Below are 15,369 nucleotides of genomic sequence, written 5' to 3'. Positions count from 1 at the left end.
TTGGTTATACTTTATGTAATGGTTGGTTATAACTCAATTTTTTTTTTATTATTATTATTTTTGGTTATGACTACCATAAAATAGAGTTATGACATTTATAATAATCAAATTCACAAATGTCATAACTTGCATATGGTGCACATTTTTTTGCATTACCCAAATTTAAATGATAGTTGATGTATGGCTAATGGGTCATTTTAGAATACACACTTTCAAAAAGATATGTATGCAAGTTATTATATTTGTAATCACTATAAGAAATTACACTTTTGCCGACCACTTTTGCTGACTAAAAAAATTTTGGTCGCAAAAAAAATTACATTTGCCGACTAAAAAAAATTTCGTAGCTAAAAGTTCATACTATTACTGACTAAAGTAATTTTGTTGCAAAAATTTATTTTTTGCCACTAATTTAAAATATTAGTCGCCAAAAATATATGTGAGATGATGAAAAACTGGGTGGGAGAGTAAAATCTTTTAGCGACTAATAAAATTTAGTCGCATATATCAAAATGACGTTGTTTTTGATATCTAAATGCACAGAGAGACAAGTGCCAACCAACACTGTTGTAGGGGATAACTAAACTAATTCAAACCCTCGTATTGAAAAAAAAAAAAAAAAAAAAAAAACGCGCCTCTTCCATCACACCTTTGTCACGCCAATCACCTTGCCTTACCATTAACGTTGTCATCCGTCGTTCTAGCCTCTCTATCATATTTGTCTTTGCCTCACCACCGTCATCTAGGTATTTTTTTTCAACCTTGTGTCTCTTTATGTTTATATCTCTCTGTCTCACTTTTTCTCTTTGATTTCTCTTACTCGTCTTTCTCATACTCTTCTTGTTCTACAATGTCTCACCCACCACGGCCCTCACGATCGCGATTTTTCAAAGCATCTTCAACTCTTCCTAAAAACAATTTGAGGTATAAATCATCTCTCTCACTCTCACTCACTCAGTCTTTGTTTGTCTCTCCATCCCTCTCTCAATGTTTCTGTTGATATTTGCTGCATTATGTCTAAGTCATAATAGCACTTGACATGTACAGCTTGAATGTTTAGTGAAGGTGTAGATAAGCTACATCAAGCAATATATTTGGTTGTCCAAATTCTTAAGCATATTTGACAGAAGCTTCTATCAAATCTACACTCCAATTGTTACTCTCATTGTTTTTGCCAGTTATGAAACTTGCTATAACTAATTGGTTGAACAATTACGAAACTATGCTGGATTTTTACTTTAATTGGATTGGCAAGCTGCTGGGATATGTCGATAATAGGATTTCAATCTGTTGTCTGTGAAGTCCCCCAATCTGTGATGTTTCCTTGGAGTGTTTTATTTGTTCTCTTTCTTTAAGTATCCTCTTTTATATTAGGAAATATACTTGATGAGAATCAACAACTTGGCTAAGCTTTTGTATTTTAGTTGTGAATTACAAGCGGATTTGAGAAAAATTTTGAAACAATTTTCTTGGTTGCTTGACAATTCACTGTTTGCTAGAAGGGAAGGGAAGAAAAAATAGAAGGCTTGGGTAGAAGAAAGAAAAAAGATGACAAATTGAGTCCTTTGTTTGGTACTATTTCTCATCAAACATGAGTTTAAAAGCGGAATAGCCAAGATAAATGAGAAGAGGAAGTCCAAGATAAAAAAATAAAGAAAAAGAAAAAAAGCTACCCAACAAGTTGCTTGTGCTTGTCATAATTTTGGTTATTGTTTTCCCTGTATTTAATCCAGTGGTATTTCCCCCCTTCTCACAATTTTTGTTATTAACCTAAATTTTAAAATCTTTTGGCATGTGATTTGTCATTTTTGTTGCAATAAATTGTATGATAATTATTATTATGCATATTTTCTTCATATTTACATTAAAATGAACAATCTAATGGTGTTGGTTTCTGTCATTTTGATGCTTAGAAAATTGCAACTGCATGTAGCACACTCTATCTATGTTTTCTGGAATTCCTCATTTGGAAGTATTTGGGGGCATGCACCAAGAGCTTGATAATTTTTCATGAATTGCAGGTGAAATTAATGGTGGAGTAATGACTTAAACAAAATGGGAAAAATTTTTGTGATAAGTATGATTTGGACGGTGTTAGGTGGATCCTTATGTTCAGAACATTGGAAATCTCTATTATATTTTAAATGTTTGGAAAAGAAATTCAATCTTTTTAAAAAGAGTACTGTCTTGAAAGTTAGTGATGGCAAAACTTTTTTTAGTGTTGAGAAGATCATTGGGTTGGCCAAAAATATTAAGGTTAACAATTTTGATTTCACAAAGTTAATATAGTTTTGAAACCCAACTCAAATAATTTTTTCATGCATTTTTTAATTACTAATTAGAGCTACTTGCTCATGTAATTTTACTCTACTTGTGCAATTAGTTGTTGACTTCTCTATCCCCTTTTATTCCTTTTATTGAATTGGAAATTGTTGGTATGAATTCACTTTATGAACCGACAAATAGATTGACATACAAAATTCAATTATGGTATCTACATTTTTTTTTTTTTAAATTATCCTCTTCTTCACCTTGAATACCAAGCATCACCTTATGATGCATCTACATTGGTCGAACATACCCATGATTTACACTTATGCATAATTCTTAGGAAATAATAGTTGCCTTTTGTAACATTCTCTCCTAACATACAGCTCACTGATATTTACAAATTGTAGTCTTCTCTATAATCCCAACCTTATATTTTGTAGTTTCTAACACTTTCTCTAATATTTTGTAGATTAATTACTGTTATGGTTGTCTTTAACCTTTCAGATGGCCCAAATAGACAAGGGGTTGGATGACAATAAAAAATAGATTAAGCACTGGGGAGTATCAAGAAGGGGTGAATTCATTTATTGAATTTGCAATGAGAATTGTAGGCTATGAGGATAAGATTTGGTGTCCATGTATCTATTGCTTGAATGAAAAAATACATACGATCCACGTTGTTAGGATTCATTTGATTCGAAGAGGGTGTAGACACCCCATTTTTTACCGTCCTCAAGACTTGGACATCATCGTTTGAACATTCGATGATCATCCATGCTCGTGTTCGTTTTGAGTTCTCCGAGGCCTCAGCCGCGCGCCTTACCTCAAGATCTCTCAACTTGGCTATTTTGTGCTTGGTTGTGGACCAAGCACTTGTGTTTTTACTTTTGAGGGAAGAGGGTGGCTTGTTGGCCATTTCCTCAACCCATCGGCCAAGGCTTGAATCCATTGGCCTTGTTTTCTTTCCATCGGCCAAAAGTTTTGGCCGATCGGCACTATATTTGGTCGACCGGCACTTATGTTGGTCGATTGGCCATTTTTTCTGGCCGAACCCTGTTCATCTGCTTTATGTAGAAATTTTATGCCAGCTGTCACAGTTGGCATCCACAATTCACCCCCTCCATACACGTGTATGGAGGGATTTGCACCTTGTTCTTAGCTTGCTTAGGAAGCTTTGGAATTGGATTTCTATAAGAAGGGAGCTCCTCCTCCCTTCTTAGAGGTTCTGAAAAATTGGGAGAGAAGTTCTATATCTATCTATCTCTATATTTCCTCTTGCTATATATTTGTGTGTGTGTTTATGCTCTAAAGTGTAGTATTGTCTTACTATTGCACACAAACACGTAGTAGAACACCATCCTTGGTTGCTGAGCTGCTAGGGAGTTGGTGTTAGAGTTCTTGAGGTGGTTTTGATCAGAGAAAGGTGCTGGTGTTGCGTTCTTGAAGGTGTTCTTCAAGGGTGAGCATTCTTGCCTTAGATACCCCTTTCTTGCTTAAGCTTTTAGCCCTTCTTGCTTATTGTTTTAAGCTTAGCTATAAACTGAAAAAAGTTCTATTTTTACTTGCTTTAGAACTTTGTTTAAGGTCATTTTGAGGTTTGGGGTTTTTTACCCCCTCCAAGGCCTTGTTAGGCCTTGTTTTAGGCCATCCCTTTTGGCCCTTGCTTTAAGCTTTGCATGGCCTCTCTACCATTGAAATCCAGAGGATTTTCAGTGGTGGAGAGGTGGTTTTGGTGTCCTAAATAGGAGAGGGTCATCCCCTCTCCTTGTTGTCTTGAATGCTTGCATAAATGGCTTATATAGGTAGCATGTGTGCTTAGCTTGTTTTGGCTTCATTTCAGCATGTATTAGGCTTTGTTTTGCCATAATACACCTCTGTTTTGAGTTGGTTCGATGGCCTCTTACATTCTTCATGTACTTGCCTTGCAACCCTCTTATTTGCCTTAACATGCATTATGCTTTGACATGTCTTTCTAGCATAATTTTGGCTCAACTTCATGAAGCTTTTAGCCTTGTTATAGTATGCTAGAGCTCTTATTTGAGTTTTTTTAACCATGTATGCCATGCTTTGTATAGCCACCATGCAACCTAGCTTGTTAGCTTTGAGTATCCAAGTCACTGGCATGCATTACTTGGCTCATTTCAATGATTTGGCATCATTTGTTATGTTATTTTAGTCCATGTTTCATGCTTGTTTACTTGGATTTGTCATCCTTTCAATGCTTTGAAGAGTTGATGTTTTATGCCTCTAGAATGGATCATTGTGTATGCTTTTATGTTTAGGTCATTTGTATGACATTTCAATGGGTTTTTGGTCTTGTTCTAACATGCCATAACTTCGATTTTTGTTGTTTGAGTCATGCCATGTTTGGTTTTGATAGATGTAGTGTAACACCCTCTTTGGTAGCCTTGCATGTCTCATGTTTTTGGCATCGCGTGCTAGCTTGTGTTGGCTAGTTTCGAGCTTGTTTTTGGTCTTGTTTAGACCTGCCTTGGGACTGTTTTAGGTCCCCTTGGCCTTTTGGGACTTGCTTTGTGTGGCCATGGTTTGAGTCCCTTAGCTAGCCTCAAGCTTTGGGCTTTCGTGCATGCTTTACTTGTGTAGTTTGATTGGTTTGGCACCTTTCCATGCATGATTTCAAAGCTTATAATGTATGTCACATGTCCATATTTGTCCCCTTTTAAGTATTCTTGAAAGTTGCTCTACTATGCTTAAGTGTTAGGCCAATTGGCATGCATGTTTGTATATGCTTTCGTCCATCATTTCTTAGTATTTTGACCACTGATTTGGGCCTATTTGAGAGCTGTCCATTTTGGTTTAAGTCCATCCTTTGCAGGTTGTTGCATGCTTGCCTTGCATGTTGTCGCATGCTTGTTGCATATTTAGTATCTTGCATGTTGTTGCATGCTTGTTGCATGCTTATCCCTTTATCACGTTGTCACATTCTTGTCTGATTTTGTATGTTGTTGCATACTTGTCCACCTTTGCATGCCTTGCATGCTTGAATGTTCATGTTGCATCTTGCATACTTATTTAGGTTACATTGCATTTGGCATGCTTGTCACCATTAGCCTTGTATGGCATTGTCATTAACATGCTTATGTTGCATTGGATTTGCATCATGCATGAGTTGCTTGCATGCTTGCTTGTATGCCTAGGTTGCATAACATTGCATATGCATCCCTTGCCTCTTGATCAAGCATGATAGAGGTTGGGGCCCCTTATGTGTTTTGGTATGCATTTGATATTAATTGCACATTCGGCTCCTTTGGCCATCATGCATTGAAATGCGTGATTGATGGTCTGAGGGTCGAGAACCATACTCCCTTGAGCTCATGACATGATAGGGAGGGTGGTTGTGCATACATTGTCTTGCAAATGTATTGCCATGCTCTGTCTGTCCTTTGCTGTAGCAACAGGAGCTTTTCACAGGCAAAGATGGTCAATTGACCATATTTAGTGCCGACCGGCTACAAATTGTTGGCCGAGAGCCTAATTTTTGGTCGATGACCAGTTTTCCTTGGCCGATGGCCCTATCTCTTGGCCGATGGACTCTCAGCATGTCCCCAAGGTAGTTCAGAAATGTCACAGAAGTTGGCACAGTTTCCAGAGGTGCAGAGCAGTGCAAACAGAGGCAACATGTAGCATGGCGATGGATTTCTGAGCGAAGCCGATCAAGCATGCATTTGTCCTTCTTCCCGAGGCTGATTTACTGTTTTCATAGCTTAATTAATTTGTTTAATTAGTTAAGTGGTTTTGTAATTAATTAATTAGCTTTGTTAGTTAGTTGATTTGTATTATTCTTTCGGACCCTTCGTCGAGAGGGTGAATTTTGTAATAAGTGTGCGTGAGTGTGTGAATGTCTTCTAACCCCACGTCTTTTTCCTTTTTACTTACCTGCTTTCAGTGGTTAGTTTTAGGGCATGTCTCAATTAGCATTCTTATGCTATGCATGTTTGCGCCATTCATCTATATTGCATGCACCAGGCTCGGCGCATCATACTAACTGCATTGTATTTCAATTCCTACTTGAATACATGTATCGAATTGTCGCATCTCATATGCCATTTTAGATTAGCCGAGCCTATTCTAGTTGCACTTTGCATGCGATGCATTAGCCATTTTAACATGAACTAGGATCATGTATGATTTCTAACTAGTTTCTTGTTTTGGCTCGGAGTACACTGTGAGTGTTTATGCTTTAGCATCTTGCATGTGTGTGAGTGTTAACATGACAGCATGCTTGCCATGAGGCTAAATGCTTATGTGATATAACGGCCTGGATGCCTGTGGGTGAAGGTTGGATTACTTGAATTGGAACGATTCATTGAAATCCGTGTTTTAGCCTACTTGCGAGTAGCAAACTTCAAACCATTTCCAAACAAACGAATATGCAATGCCTTGTTCCGAATTTGGCGATCTAGTCTATACTTGTGTGTTGTGCGCATCACATAGTAATTCCAGCTAATAACTAGAATAAGAGCGCATGTGTTTTCAAAAACAAGATATCATGTTTAGTACAGGCCGATCTTTGATCGGGCGAGCGGGGGTGCTCATAGATGACCTTCCCCAATCGTACCCAAGTTCCCAAGCCGAGGCAACTTCGGTGATGACGGACACGTGGCCTTAGGCAACGAGTCAGGGTTTCTTAAATTCCCCCAAAAATAAAATATTTAGGTGGTAACTCTGTATCTGGCAAAGTAGTCCATGTTTGACACTTCTTTTTTAAAAATCAGTTTTCCAAAACGATTTGCTGGATTTGGACTCTTTGGTGATTTATCGGTCTCGCATTGCACTTTGCAGGATTAGATTCAGAACCGTGACATTTGAGTCCGAACTGTAGTAGCAAAGGCCCCAAGGGCGCGTCTACGGTTTCTGGCGACTCTGCTGGGGATTTAGAGAGCTTGACTCGAACTCATGATATCTTGTTTTGATTACACTTATGTGTCTCTTTGCATTGCATTTGCATTAGTGCGCCTAGGACACCGTGTTTGCCGTATGCTATTCCTGAAAGGTTTGCCAGAGGCTTGCTTCGAGAAGCGTGCCATAAGGCTGACCGATTGCGGGCTCTGCCATGACGGGAACACAAACCTCGATTTTTACTGAGGCACCCTTTTGGACCATTCGACCTAGTGCATATTCGGAATCCATAGTGACTATTCCAAACTAGGACAGGTTACTTACCTGATTGTAGGTTGTTTGAAACCGCTGTGTGCGTAGCGAAACCCTAGCTCCTGCCAAAATAGGACAGGGAAACCCTACCCCAACATAGGGGTGTTTTGGCTCTCATTTGCTTGCTATGTGCTTTTAGAGTGTGTCTCTACAAGTATACACGTATCAGTTTGCAAGTCTGAGTATCAGGCCTGCGGGCATCAGTATTTTGAGAATTAGTTATATCTGCGGGTATCAGATTCAGTTTCGGGGCGGTGATTTTTTAGAACAGTGATTCGTGGTTGAGAACAGTTCATTCAGCGTGTGTATGCCAACTGTGTGTGGTCTTTATTGAAGCTGTTATACTGTCCGTTTTTCTGGTCATTTTATTTCCTTATTATGCTTTATTTATCTTTTTGCAAGGTAGTTTAGCACCATTGCATCCGACCAAGTAGATATCCCTCAAGCACTCTGGGTCAGAGGTCGTAGACTTAATCGATCTAGGGATCTGATAGACGGACAAGCAGTGTTCCTTTATTTACCCCCGATTACCAGACGGAGGTCAAAAAGGCAAGGGGCAGCGTATCGGTACAGCGGTCGTCAGATCAGTGGTCTATCCCACCAGTGAATAGTTAGGCTGAGGTCTCAGTTTCTATTGCAGGGACAGATATACCAGTTATTCAGTTAAATCAACACAACATGGCGGGTATGGAGGAGATGATGCGTCAGCTCCAGGAAAGTATGAGAACCATACTATAGGACGCTGCCCGTTAAGCAGAATTTGCCAAGCAACAGGCCGAGGTCATGGACCAACAGGCAGAGTTAATTGCTAGGTTACAACAGCAAACTGGAGCATCTGCTTCACACCAAGTTCCTCCCCCAAGAGTTCCAATACTCGGGGAGGCAGCTAACGTCCAGGATGATACGGACATTCCAATCGGGCCGACTCCGTCCCCGATCTTACCCCAGCTATCCAAAGCACAGACCAACCTACTAGATTCTCCCTTTGAGTTCGAGGTAGATCCCACAGCATTAAAAGTGAGCAAGCTTGAAAAACTGTTCAAGAAGTCTCAGAGTGTGAAGTCCATTCCGGATATTGAGGATGAGTATACCGACTCGGCTGTGACGCTGCCAGACCGGTTTAAAATGTCGTACATAAATCGTTTCGATGGGTCTGGAGATCCTATGGTGCATTTGCGGCTCTTTTCAGACATGCTGAGGCTGATGGGCCTCTCCAGATTGCAGAAGCTTTCCTTATTTGGCCGGACCCTGTCGGGTGTAGCAGCCATTTGGTACACCAAACTGGAAGACTCTGTCAAGAGAAGTTAGGAGGAGATGGCCGAGGCCTTCATAGCTCAATATTCCTATAATACACAAATTAAGATTACAACCCGCATCTCGAGACAACTAGGCAGGAGCCTAAGGAGAGTTTCTCCGATTTTGTGACCCGGTGGAGGGCCAAAGCCTCGATAATGACCATCAGGCCCATTGACAAAGATCAGATTCGGATGGTTGTACGCAACCTCCAGCCAAAACTTATGCAAAAGATGATCGTTCTCCCCCTCCCCACCTTTGCAGACCTACATGAGATAGGGGTATAGATCGAGGATGCTATGAAACATGGTCTGATTGACCAGGATAGAGAGCAACCCAAGAGGGCATTCAACCGCAGTACAAATGCAGGCACAAGCAGTGCTGCAGTTGGCAGATCTTCAGATGTGGGAATGGTCACCACCACTACCACCCCAAGGACCCTTGCAGCCACACCATTCACCGGCACGTCCGGAAGTGGCTCACAAACAACCAAGTATTCTCCCCGAGGCCAAAGAACCTTCACCCCACTATACATGTCCCTGTCCAAAGCTCTGGGGGTTTTGATCAAGAAAGGGCATTTGAAGCCCTTGGAGCCGCAGCCACTACCAGATAAACTCCCTGCTTTCCATAACCCAGCCAAGTACTGCGCCTTTCACCAATAGCATGGTCATGACACCGACCAGTGCTTTCGATTGCGTCATGAGATTCAGGATCTCATTGACAACAGGGTGATCGTACCTCCGGAGAAACCAAATGTTACAACCAACCCTCTCCCACCACACAACCAAGCTCCACCTCCCAAACGCATCAATCTAATCCAAACTAGGGTTGTGTCATACGACCCTAGTATATATATCACCCCTTCTCACCTACCCAAGCTGGAGGTGTTCATTCCTGACAACACTGATTTGTGCATGTTAGACATCTCCCAAACCCAACTTGAAACCGTGGTGGTATCTATCGAAGATAGAGTTGAGTTAACTGTGGGAACAGATGAGAATGATCAGTCAGAGCCTGAAGGGTCTGAGAACTTTACATACAACCCGAGCGGTTATATTACATCAGTAGGGCAGGCTAGGCCGGATGTGGAATTACTAGTGGGGGCAGAGATTTGTGTAGTATGAGAGGATGGACCTAATCAGGGGCTAGATGACCTAGCGGATCTAGAAGAAGACATTACAAATCTGCAGTTCTTTGAAGAGCAGGATTTGGGGGACGTGGCAGTCAATTGGTTAGATGAGTCAGCAGAGTCTACTGGGTGGCTTGACGACCAGCCGGATATTGTTGAACAATCTCAGCTAGAACAGAGCTCGTCAGGGACAGGGACATCAATTGTGGCCGGAAGGGCCGAAGAGCAGAGCACATTGCCGAAGAGCACCGGTGTTAAGAATCTTGCTCAAGATATGGGCAGTTTGGGAATGGGAGAAACTGAACAGCAGGCTATATTGAAGCAGTTTAAGCGGGAAAGGATCGAAGATTCTGAGAGGACTAGAAAAGCCAAAGCCCCTGTGGGGACGGAACGTGCTGCGGGCATAGGAACGGAAGGTGTTATGGGCACAGGAATAGTTGTAATGGAGCCGGACAGGTGTCTGTCGGCTGCCGATGGCATGTGGTGGGAAGACGATGATCTATGTCTTGCCCACACAGATAAAGACTGGGGGAATAACTAGCCGGATGATACCTGGTACATTGGCAAAGTTGACCATATGACTAGGAGCGGGCGTTATTTCAAGCCCCCGCACTTAGATCAACCAGAGGCGTCTGAAAAGGACAAAGAAGCGGAGAAGCAGAAAGAAAAACTGCTCAAAGAAGAGATTGTGCTGAAACAGCTGAAGAAGATACAGGCAGACATCTCCATCTGGGGACTGCTTATGGCTTCAAGAGTTCATAGACAAGTTGTCCTTTCAGCAACGGACAAGGCCAAACTTTCAATAGATACCACTCCTAAGCAGCTGGTAGGACTGGTCTTTCCGGGAGGAGCTTCCCCGACGTTGACCTTTTCTGACAAAGAACTGCTGCTTGAGGGTGCAAATCACAACAAACCTCTCTACATCTCTATGGAATGCAGAAACAAGTGGGTACTGGTGGTTCTTGTCGATACAGGATCAACTATTAACATATGCCCGTCAAGAACAGCATATGCAATCGGGTTGAAGCCTGTGGACTTTGAGCCAACTACGCAGATAAGGGTCTATGACAATACAAGCAGAGAAGTGATGGGGATCATGAAGATTCACACTCAGATTGGTCCAGGATAACACGAGATTGACTTTCATGTCTTGGATGTTCTCGCGACCTTTAATCTACTCCTAGGGCGGCCGTGGCTGCACCAGGTGAAGGCAGTCTTTTCCACCCTGCATTAGATATTGAAATACCCCCACGGGAAGGGGGTGGCTATAGTTTTTGGGAATTCGTCAATTTATCCACCGCCAGAGGTGTCTACACCAGTTTTGGAAATCAAGCATGGCGCGGAGGATGTGTTCCTATCAGGATTTACCCTAACCGAGGCCCAGGTTGTTCAGAACATTTTGGCTGTTGATGAAGGTTTGTATGTCAGTGCGTAGTCAGTGTACCTCATGAACAAGCTTCAGCATATCCCTGGGATGGGACTAGGAAAAAGTGGCCGGAAGGGCATTGCAGTATCGGCCGAGGTGCCACACAACCCGCATACCTTTGGTTTGGGTTATCTGCCCACCAAAGAGGACTGGGTGAGAAAGGTAAAGAAATGGCTGGGAGAACCAGAGCCAAGCAGACCGGGAAGCATTTTGATTTGATGCATCGGCCTATTCAGGGCACCCTGAACGGACGCTTCGTCCGGGAGGGGGAAGACTTTCCATTCTACGGCTTCGCAGAGCCTTGGTTGAACGCAGAGAAGAGGCGCTTGCTGGGATTTGAGATCTTCTTCGACTTGCAGTTGTCCGGGGTTGATGTTGCCGAGGAGCAGACAGACCCATCAGCTGAGGTTGAGCAGTGTAAGGAAGTGGATTCCGGGAGCACCGAGTTTGAAATGGGGGTAGTACTGGCTTGTCTACTATCAGATCCTCCAATCGTACATGAGTGCTTAGGGGATGATCTCTCAGTGTCTATGATTGGAAATGAAATGGCTGCGAGCCCACCTTCAAATATTTTGGATGCCTCCATTGCACCCTCCCTCGTCTGGCAGTACAAGGAGGGATTTTTATCGAGTAGCATTGGGTCAGGTAGTGAGCCGGAATCTGATTCCACCAAGTCTGTAGAGTCGGAATCAGGTTCCAACTCGTCTGAGTCTGAGTCCGGTATTCCTGGGAGTGATAACCCGGATGCCACAGTCTTGTCTAGGTCATCTTTTTCTTTCTTTTTTGAGTCTGTTGTAACAGAAGAATCAGATGGACTGGATGAAGTGATTAATGAGAATTGTACGGCTGTGGCCTTCGATTACTTTTCTGTACCCTTGATTCATTGCATTAATTTAGACTTTCAAAACTTCGATGAAAACGACGAGGAAGAAATTCCTCCGTTTTTGAAATATTTGCTAGAACAAGAGCAGGAGAGGTTTGTAAAACCGCTGGTTGATGAAATCACCCAAATTAACGTTAGTACTGAGAAGGACCCGCGGCTGGTCCAGATCGTGTCCACGTTGTCTTCGGAGAAGCGCGAGCGCTTAGTCGCTTTATTAAAAGATTTCAAAGATATTTTCGCATGGTCCTACGAAGACATGCCTGGAATCGATCCTGAGATTGTACAGCACCGGATCCCTCTTGACCCAGAGGCCTGACCTGTTAAACAGAAGCTCAGAAGGATCCGCCCAGACTGGGCTATCAAGATCAAGGAAGAGGTCACCAGGCTAATTGACGCAGGTTTCCTGCTGGTATCTGAATACCCAACTTGGTTGGCCAATATTGTTCTAGTGCCGAAGAAGGATGGCAGAATCCGGGTATGTGTGGATTTTAGAGATTTGAACAAAGCCAGTCCAAAGGACGACTTTCCTCTGCCATATATCGATGAGTTAGTGGACTTCATTACAGGGCACGCATTGCTCTCATTTATGGATGGCTTTTCAGGCTACAACCAGATTGTAATGGCACCCGAAGACCGGGAGAAGACTACTTTTACCACCCCGTGGGGGACCTATTGCTATAGGGTAATGCCGTTTGGGTTCAAGAATGCTGGAGCTACATATCAACGGGCTGCGACCACAATATTGCACGACATGATCCACAAAGAGGTTGAGGTGTACGTGGATGACATGATTGTTAAGTCCAAAGAAAGAGAAGGCCACTACACTACCTTGCAAAAGTTCTTCCAAAGGATCAGAGAATTTCAGTTACGGCTGAATCTTCAGAAATGTACGTTTGGTGTAACAGCAGGGAAAATGCTGGGGTTCTTGATTACACAGAAAGGTATCGAAGTCGACCCTTCCAAAATCAAGGCCATCTTAGAAATGCCACCACCAATGACTGAAAAGGAGGTGCAAGGCTTTCTGGGTAAAGTGCAATTCATAAGACGGCTTATTTCAAAATTAACCTTGACTTGTGAACCACTCTTTGGTCTCCTGAAGAAAGGAATGAAGTTCCAATGAGACAGCCGATGCCAAGCTGCTTTTGAATAGATTAAACAATACTTACAGAACCCACCCGTGTTGTCACCGCTTGAGCCGGGGAAACCGTTGATTTTGTATTTGTCAGTGAATGAAACTACAATGGGCTGTATGCTTGCACAAGAGTCTGAGGACAAAGTGGAGAGAGCTATCTACTACCTGAGCAAGAAGATGCTAGGTTATGAGACCCGTTACACTTCGCTGGAGAAGGCTTGTTTGGCCTTGGTATGGGCTACCAGGAAGCTGCGGCACTACTTGTTAGCTCACTCTGTAATACTGGTTTCGAGATTAGATCCCATCAAATATCTCTTCAAGAAACCAGCACTTACGGGTAAGCTAGCCCATTGGTTGCTTTTGCTTTCCGAATTCGATCTGAAGTATGTGACGCGCAAGTTAGTAAAAGAGAGAGCGGTGGCGGAGTTCCTAGCCGATCACCCTATGGAAGAGGATGATGCAATTGAGTACCTATTCCAAGACGAGGCCATTTTGCATGTCGAAGACGAGTTTTGGATGATGCACTTTGACGGAGTGTCAAACCAATACGAGTATGGGATAGGGGTGTTGCTGATAGCACCCGACAATTCCCGTATCCCTTTAGCATTCAAACTCTGGCTCAAAGTATCCAATAACGAAGCAGAATACGAGGCATGCATTGCTGGTTTAGAAGCCGCCCTAGAACTAGGGGCAAAATGATTGGACGTCATCAGGGACTCGAACCTTGTTGTATCTCAAGCTAAAGGAGATTGGAAAGTCAAAGAAGAAAAGATGAGAATATACCACCAGACCTTGGACTTGTTGATTCCTCAGTTTGAGAAGCTGAACTTCGCTCATCTGTTAAGGGAGAACAACAGGTTCGCAGATTCACTAGCAACTCTATATTCTATGATAGACATCCCTTTTGGAGTCCGGATGCGTCCGATCATCATTGACCAGAAGTTTGTACCGGCCTATGAGTTGATTGCTGCCATAGATGAGGTTCAAGATGAGAACCCCTGATATTACGATGTCTGGAACTTTTTGGAAAAAGAGGCGTATCCACCAGGGGCAAATGCCAAAGATAAGAGGGCAATTAGAAGAATGGCTGCTCAGTTCATTGTCTGCGGGGGTAAACTGTACAAGAGAGGTCATCTCGAAATGCATAAGCTATGTGTTGATGCAGAAGAATCGAAGCGCCTAATGGAGGCCATCCATGGAGGAGAGTGTGGAGTGCACATGAACGGGGTAATGCTAGCGTGGAAAATCCTTAGACAGGATTACTATTGGTCCACCATGGAGAAGGATTGTATTGGTTTTGTCCGGCGATGCCACAAATGTCAGATCCATGCAAACCGCATGAATATTCCGCCGTCGAAGCTATACAACATGACTTCGCCATGGCCATTTTTAGTCTGGGGGATTGATGTGATCGGGGCTGTTACTCCAAAGGGATCCAATGGGCATGAATTCATTCTGGTTGCGATAGACTATTTCACAAAATGGGTTAAGGCCTAGTCTTATGCCGTGTTGAAGGCTTCGCATGTTGCAAAGTTCATCAGGAACAACATCATCTGTCGCTACGGGGTCCCGAACGAGATCATTTCAGATAATGGTTCCCACTTCAAGAAAGAAGTGATCGACTTATTGGACAAATACAACGTGGCTTTTCATAAGTCGTCCATATATCGACCGCAGATTAACGGAGCAATTGAAGCCGCCAATAAGAACATTAAACACATTTTGCAGAAGATGGTGGAAACCTATCGGGACTGGCCAGATAAGTTACCATTTGCTCTGTGGGGCTACTGGACGTCAATTAGAACTTCTATTGGGGCAACTCCGTATTCATTGGTTTATGGGATGGAGGCAGTTCTACCCATCGAAGTCGAAGTTCCGTCTTTGTGAGTACTGGCTGAGTGTCAGATAGCTGAGGTAGATTGGCAGCAGAGCAGGTTCGAAGAACTCATGCTGTTTGATGAGCGAAGGCTGAAAGCACTATACCATGTTAAGGGTTACCAACGCAGAATTGCCAGGGCTTTCAACAAGAAAGTTAAGTCCAGGAATTTGAAAGAAGGAGATTT

This window comes from Camellia sinensis, chromosome 2 (assembly GCF_055761805.1).
Source record: "Camellia sinensis isolate YWXY chromosome 2, ASM5576180v1, whole genome shotgun sequence".
NCBI classification, from domain to species: domain Eukaryota; kingdom Viridiplantae; phylum Streptophyta; class Magnoliopsida; order Ericales; family Theaceae; genus Camellia; species Camellia sinensis.
This window is presented reverse-complemented; position numbering follows the sequence as displayed.